This window comes from Amblyomma maculatum, chromosome 1 (genome assembly GCF_055883805.1).
Source record: "Amblyomma maculatum isolate TAMU_Amacu chromosome 1, ASM5588380v1, whole genome shotgun sequence".
NCBI classification, from domain to species: Eukaryota; Metazoa; Arthropoda; class Arachnida; order Ixodida; family Ixodidae; genus Amblyomma; species Amblyomma maculatum.
Genome location: NC_139344.1, coordinates 359,880,802 through 359,889,263, shown reverse-complemented (window position 1 = coordinate 359,889,263; position 8,462 = coordinate 359,880,802).

Here is an 8,462-nt window from a genome sequence, read left to right as displayed (position 1 = left end):
GTAGCATTCGTAAACAGATAAATTTCGTTCCAAGAACTATATTTGTGATTCGCATTAATAACCCCGGAATACTATACCATGATTTCAATGTCTCCACTAATCGTGCGGTTCTTTTGCCGCGCATCAGTAGGTGTGGTATGGTTTAGTTTAAGAGTTTAATGGCCGAAAGCGACTCCGGCTATGAGATACACATTTGTGGAGGACTGCGGAAATTTCGACCGCTTGGTGTTTTTTAACGTGCACTGACATCGCACAGCACACGGGTGCCTTATTTTTTTGGCTCCATCGAAATGCGACCGCCTCGGCAACGGTTCGATTACTCATCATTCTGCGCAGCAGTCAAGTGTCCTGACCCCTCCACCACCCCGACAGGGTGGAGCATCAGTAGGGAAGAATTGTAGAAGTACTTAGGAAAACTACTACATCGATCGCTCCCCTCAAGGGAGTCTGGAATTTAGTTCATTTCAGCCCGAGTGATCGACTTACAAACGAGATTTTGTTTAAGGCAGATGCAACCGTTCAGTTTTTCTGGAAATGCAAAACGATAGTGCCTGATGCCTGTTTTGGACTGCAGCAAGGAAATTGTTTAAAGCTACTAAACTTCAAAACAGAAAAAATGAAATATAGAGTGCCGACGGTTAGAGTTATTGTCCGTTCAAGTATTATTAGGGATTATGTTGGCTTCTCCTTTTAGCACTCGAGATCGTTGTATCAGAAATCGTATCGCTCTGCATAAACATTAAAAAAGTTACGTGACAATACCTGCTTCGTCGTGAGACTGCATAATGTGGGACTTTCGATTTTTTGCGAGCGCCGCATAAGATGATAAACGAACGGCTTTCTTTATTGTGCTGACAATGATCTGCTGTGAACAATAAATTCAGGCACTTCGAAATGATTAACGCTGTAGCAAAATATTTTATTCCTACGCAGCAACAATTGTGAGTAGATGGTTTTACCGATACGATTTATGCCACTGGAAGACATATTATGACATGCGTATTAACACGTGCTATTACATCAAAGGGAATCACCAGAGTTTTCAGAAATGATGAGAAACGTGCCGTATGATTGCGCAGAGCGATTCATCATTTCGCTTGATGAAGGCAGGCGTGAAACGCGGCGGAAGCTCTAGCATGTATTGCTGCTCGTAAATCACTCCGTAATGAGGCTGTTGTATTGATTCCCTTTGGACTACAGCCAGAAAGAACAGGAAATGGTAGGGAGAACTTGCGCTTCTAAAAAATTACTGCGCTCCCTGGTTGCGTAAATCTTACAGACCACGAACCCGCTAAATTCAGCTAAATGCGAATAATCCATCTCGCCGAAGACTCAGCCGTCAGCCATTGATCGGGACAACGACTTAGGGTTGGTAATGATATTTTGCTTTGAACTAATTGCATAATATATTCTGGAGCTTATTTCTTCATTTCAAACAGTTTCATGCCACCTCGCGCTCTTCCGTAACAATTTGCTTCAAATAAGGAATCCTTGAAATGTAGAATGGGCACTCCATTTGGAGATTCCCCTACCAACAAGCCATTTACAAAGCGTGTTATGGGAGGCTATTGCTGCTAGTCCTGCAGGGCAGAAAGTGCAGGCTACTTTACCTACGGCCGCTGTATCGCTACCGGCTGGTCCAATATTTTAGCACTTTTTTACTCGCAGTCACACTGAAAGCTGTGACCTATGGTGTGCAAATATTCTCATTATTTACTCGGTAGCTTGACCTATATAAGCGAAGGCCTCGCTTCAATGGAGACGCCACTTTAAGAAGTAGATGTTCCGGATGTATGCAGTATTGCTTTAAAACACGTGACAGTTGAAAGCGCTTCCCACTGACGTCTAAATAAAATAGGGCTTCAAAAACTCGTGTCCTTCTTACACATATACTATGGCGAGGCAGGCCAAAAGTAAAGAAAAATATTGTGCCTCTACCCGTGCCCCTGAGTATAACGAGTGCGAAGTCAAGAAATGGGCGGAGAAAACGGACCCACATCTCTGAACAACGTTTGCGAACGATAGCGCACTTTAGTTTCAGCTTCCCGTGCCTATATCTGTGTTGTCAGCAGCTATCAGAAATAGCTATGAGCAAAATCTCCTTTCCATATTTCATGACTGGATGGCAGTCAGCTCTACATTTCTGTCAAAGTCTATTTGCTGCTCACATGCGATAATGTTCTGGCTATGGAAATTGCTGGCGGCAAAACGCACATAAATATTCAACTGAAAGCTCCCTTTGTCAATGCAAATGTTTTCAGCGATTATCATCCTGCCGTGAGTAGTACAGCCACAAGTCGAGAGATTAACGATCGATATGAAGAGATTATTTGTCAATTGGCTAATATATAACTAGAATGCCGTTGAAGGTTATATCCTCACCAGTTATATCTTGTATAGAGTAAATAACGAACAATAGATGGATTAGAAAGCAACGACCCTTACACTCGCAGACGTGCCCGCAGTGAAGATGTGTCTCCTCGAGTGAAATCAGTCATCCTGTTTCATCGAGAGCTTAACGATTCCACTGAAGATGTGGCTGGTTTTTATCTCTGGAGCCAGACCAGATGTTGAATCTACATTACCGTCAGCATTTTGGGTTTTTCTAAACACTTTACAGCTGTCAGTACCTTATTTTTCGGCACAGGTTGTAAAATAACTGTATCGAAGGAACCTAATTTCTTAGTGAAGTGACCGATAGCTTTGGATCAGCCAGAATACACAGGTTAAACAACCGCTATTTATTCTCAAAACTGTTATTCAGCCACAAATCATTCACTGTTGGAGGAATTTACATGCTGCTGCCCATATATCTATTGCTCCTCCAAACGATTTCCGGGCTTGTAACAACTGGCTGACACAACAAAAATCGTTATCTATTTGAATGAAGGATTAGTCTTCTATGTCTATCTTTGTGATTGTAAGTATTGCGTAACGAATCAGCAGGATTTGAAGCTGTTTCTACTAGTGCGATAAACATCTGCTACAACTACGTTCCAGAGATCAATAGGTACATATAGCGTAATTTCGGTGAACATTATCTTTCCAAACACTTTCATAACCACCCCGCCGTGGTGGTGCATTCGTTAGTGCATTCACTCTTGTGCCGCGGAGGTCGCTTTTTGATGGAGTTGAAAAGCAAGGCGCCCGTGCGCTTTGCGACGTCAGTGCACAGTAAAGAATCCCAGATAGTTGAAAATTACTGACCTCTTCAATACGGCGTCTCTGATAGCCTAATTCGCTTTTAGACGTTATTCCCCTTAAACCAACCAAGCCAACCAATCTTCATAATCGCATATGACAGGCGGACAGCTTCAGGGAGCGGTGAGCGGTGTAAGAATATACCGCGTCCCTGCCTGGCGCAGCCTTGAAAGTTTTAGAACTGCAGAATAGTGTAGTTGGTTATTCAAAGTATTGTATCGATGGCGCTAACAGACTGGGACAGAGAAAGACAGATGCAACGACGACTAAGAAACCTTTATCCGACTGAACTGAGCGGAAGCGATTTTCACACAGGTAGTTGAACAATGAGCGAAACAGCTTAGGATTCCCTTTGGAAGTATGTCACCTAATGGCGGCATCAATGAAATCAGCCTTACAACTGGATCTATCATCACTTTAGAGGACACATCTTGCGCATGCGCCAACTTTTCGCCTGTCCATTTAGCATTGTTATTTTATTTGCCCAGTCTGTTACAGATACGGAAACTAAACTATATGAAAGTTTTATTTGGCCGCTCACTCTTTGTCATTCCAGAATTTGGCATACTGATAAAGCATTTCATTTGCTTTAAAGGGAATCACGTTTTCGTTCCGGCAAAAACACAGAATGTAAAATATTGCACTTGCTGTCACTCGCAGAAGCGAAGCGCTTGTTGACATCTGTCATATGTTGGTACGTATGTCATTTGTCACCCCCAAAGGGAGCTTGAGTCCTTTTTCTTGTGTAGAGGTATCGGTCGGAAGGGCAGTGCGGTTCCGTGGGAGGAAGACAAGAAGGACCGGAGGCTTATGTCTTATTTTAGCATGGGCATAAAACAGGAAGCAAGATGTCAGTAGTGCACAGTTATTGAAGCGTCGACATATATACGTGCGCATTCACAACGAAAGGTTTGCAAGTTGAGTCTTGCGCGTGTCAGTGTCCGCGTGCCTCTACTCTGTTAACGACAGACAAAACAGCAAGAAAGACCAAGGAATAGCTCTAAGAGTTCTGAAGGAAATAACTTACATATTAGCAAAAGAACGCTGCCAAATTTCTGTTTTGTCCGCCGAAGCCTTCATGTTTCTATAGTGTAGTGAAGAATATATGGAATAACTATTTCTTAACAGGCCGATTAAGGTCATTCAACTTCAAGAATGCAGCGAACTGGCCATATCAGAGTGAGTCAGACCACTTTTGCAAACTTTGCTATATATGTAGGTCGAAAAGACTACCATTCTTCTTTCAGATAAGAGTTTCTCGTCAGAAGGAATAGGAAGTATTTTGAAGCTTCCCTTGAAATCTGTCAGCGCGGAGCAATCATGCAGTGTATGGCGTCATAGGTCGCATCCTCGTTTCACACCGGCCCTGCTCTGCAAAGACGGTGTTCTCGGGGTTCCACAGCATCGGCACTTCACTTTACAGATTGATAAAGCGGTATCTCTAGACGTAAATGTTTCTCATTTCCCTTTGGACACAAACCTGTGTTCCAATCATCCATGGACCGTTATCAAAACGTATATAATATTTAACGTAACCGGGCTAGAGACACTGGAACTTTTCCTGAAATCCATAATTGTGACTTCTGGCAAATGAATGCTAATCTACAAGCTAATATGGTCGCCAAGGGCAAATGAATGCAAGTATACAATCACAAAAAATTGTGGTGAAGGATCGACGTGGTTTCGGGAATTTTACTATTTCTGCGATTGCTCGAAGGGTCGCGTTTAACTCAAAAGGCAGCGTCGGCATAAGTGGAGAAACCCACGTAATGCCTGCGTTAGCCCGCGACACCTACGTAACTGACCTGCCGAGAAACCTATATCACACGTAAAGATACACAATGAAATTTAGAACTGGACTTCTAAATGAATTACAGCTCATGTGTGAAACGTCCTAAAGCGATTTGGTTACAAGCAAAGAAAAATTCTGCTAATTTATGTAGGGATTCAAGCCCACGAATTTGGTCACCAGCCAAGCATGCAGAGAAAACAAATACACCCTCGTTCGATTTTTGATGCATCGGTAACTATTGCTTCTCGCCCTCTTGAAGCAGCTTAAGTGTCGTCTAATATTTTAAAGCGACAGCCTTGCTTCTCCTCGTACAACCCAGAGTTTTACGCCTGACTCCGACTCAACAACCTCGAAATCAAGCGAAGGTCAAAACAAGTACACCCAGAGAGTAACAATGCATGTAAAATAACTGGTTGTTGGGAAAAGAGAGTCGCTGTAACTGCCACATATCTCGTGAACACCTGCACTACCGCAAGGAGAGGCAGGAAGTGGGGAGTGAAAGAACGGAGTAAGAAGCGTCCTAAGACGCACTCTGAAAAAATTTAGACCGCCACAGGATCTCTAACGGGCGCTGATCACACGCTGCACATGGACGCTTCTCTGTTTCACCACCATTGAAACAGAGCCGCCGGTGTCGGCTTCGAACCCGAATACTCCGGTTCAGTAGTCGAGTGCATTAACCGCTGAGCTAACTTGGCAGGTTGCTTAATTCGCTCGTTATAACCAGATTTAAGGGGCTAAATCTCCGCCATTATTTCTTTTGTCTATTTTTATATTACATATAGAAGGAGCAGTGCCTTTTGCTGTAAATCAGAGTAAGTAACATATCTTACGTTTTTTTAGGAAGTTGTGCTTGCAACGTGCTATATTGCCATTGTCGCTGTGAGTATATCGTGGAGCCCTTTGCAGAGATGTTCTCTTGCCTATTTATGGCGACAGCCGTCCTTGGAAAGAAAATCCCATCGGACGCATGTTCTCTCCCGTGGTTAACGTCTGGAATTTGGGAAGGAGAGAAGCACGTAGAAGTAGTAATAACAGTATTGATCACGCTCAAACGCGTTTATAAAAATGACACTCATTGAACAACTTAACCTCGTAATGAACGAAGGATACGAGGAATCGAGTGGTGAAAGCAAGAAAACCGTAAGCACTGCTATAAAAATTTGAGCAATGATGTTGGGAGCTAGGTTGTGCTGACATCGTAGAGCCGATTAGCGGCCTGCATCTAAAGTGATGTCCCTAAATAAATAAAAGTGATTAAACCATTACAGGTAAAACTAAATAAAGCGGCCCGCTTGTCGTGTGCGATTTCTCGGCGTAGAGAAATTATTTTTCATATTGAAAGGTTTCGGTTTTAGTCGGAATACAAGCCAACACGCTTCCTATTGCGAAAGAGCCAATGTTCTGACTGGGAGAGACAATTCAGAATTGCTGGGCTATATTTTTTGCCTTAACGGTGCAGGTTTTCCGTGCTCGTACAAACATATGTGCCTTAGGAATACGATGTCTCGTCAGGTCACGACGTTGGCTTGGACATTATGACGATAATTGGGAAAGAAAAGAGCAAGCCGAGATGGCTGCACCTGGAATCTCTTCACATGTGCAAAGGCACGTGCTCAGTCGTAACGAAGGCAATGTGCTCCTTCTTATTATGAAACGTACGCAACCAACCTTCACTTCTGTTCGTGTGCATTGAGGACAAAGGTCCCGTAGCTGGGCTGAAATGACGTTGTTTGAACGATTGGTCTGCGCTCAATACTTTCCCTCCAGTACCATTGAGAGTGGAACCAAAGGACAGATAAAGGTTTGAGATATATGCACTGTCATTTCGTGAACGCAAAGGAAAGAGGACAAGAAAAAAAATGGGTTTGGTCATGAGGACAGGATCTTGAGTACAGACAGAATCATGCAGTGTGACAGTATAAAAAGAGCCATAAGCCGGTAAGCTTTTCGGGAGAAGAGCCTTGTGATGGCCCTTTGTAAATTGCAGATGTCTCTAAGGCCAAGACTCACTGGATCGTGCCTTTCCTAAAACCTGCCATGCTGAAGTATTGACCAGAGTGTAGAATTTATGAAAGAAAAAAAAAAGGTATGTGTTACCTAGGGTGGGGTATGAATGCCCTTGTGAAAAGGGGGAAGAGCAGAATTTTGATTGTTGGCGGGCGTTTTGATGTACGAAGAACGTCAAAGAATACTTAAGAGAACGAAGAGGCGGAAAAAGGATTGATTTGTGTGGGATCGGTTTTTTACGGAGGGGCGCCTTTACTGGAAGAATAGGTTATGTATATTGCACAAGCCTCGAAAGAGGTAAAGTGTGTACAATATCTCTACAAGTAAAATTTAGGGGGACACTTAAGCTCTGTTTTTAAGGGGGTGACTCAACACCGTTATTAAAATACATTGGCAGTATCCCTTTGCGAATTATTGTACTTTGAAAATTGATTTTATGAGTAGGTAATAAATTTCTTCCTCTAATTATTCAGACACAGTCTTCAGCATAGAGAATTACGGGAAATGCCATCCGACATAGATGCAGAGCCCCGGTTTACCAAGCGTTGCGAACTAGCCTGCGTCGTCTTGGGATAGCGTGCCTGACTACCAATGGCAGAGTGCTGGCAGGGTATGATCTGAACCTCCCATTTTAAAGGCAATGCCTCTGAGTTGAAGAAAACTACAGAAAATTTTTTGCTGTTTCGACAAAATTTCTGCACAGTTTTTGACGGGAAAGCTGTTATGACAACAAATCGTTGTGTAGTAACAGTAAATATTTTTGTATTGACAACAAAAAAGTGCTACAGAACTACACAAAAGTACTACAGAGCTGCAGAGAAACCTGATAATTACGACAGAGCTACAGAATATTTTATTGTTCTCTTGACACGGTTCTGTATTTTCTTTTTCGACTGGGCTGAGTTAGTGGTTGCTGACAAATCGGCCTTGTCGCGTGAACTAAGGCACTCCTGGCCTCACCGACATCCGCGAAATCATTAGCGAAGGCTTGCGCGAAGAGCTCAGGAGGCTTTTCCCAGCTCCTGAGGAGCCTTCCCGAGTATCCATCGCCACAGCCTTTCGTGAGGAAGTGCGAAAGGCGCTCACACCGGAAGCCATCTCTACTGGGCCAATGGTTACTGCTGCAGAACAATAGCCGGCTGAAAGTTATGCTGCCGTTCTTCGTCGGCCTTCGCCCGTGCCTCACCAGTACCAACGGGTTCGGGATTCTGGACCTTGACGCAGTGAATTCTTGGCGCAGCGTGACACATAGTCGAAGCCGTGGAGACGACAAAAAGCCGACATCTGAATAACTGCCAACAGCCGACCGTTGGGTTTCCACTGTGGTGAACCGGACCACTAGTACCGCAGCAAGCACATACCAAGATCTCGGCCTGCGAGGATTCAGCCGGAGCGACCGGCTACCTCGTTACGGTGAACAACCCCGATATATCCAGGAGTATCTTCGACGCCCTTCATC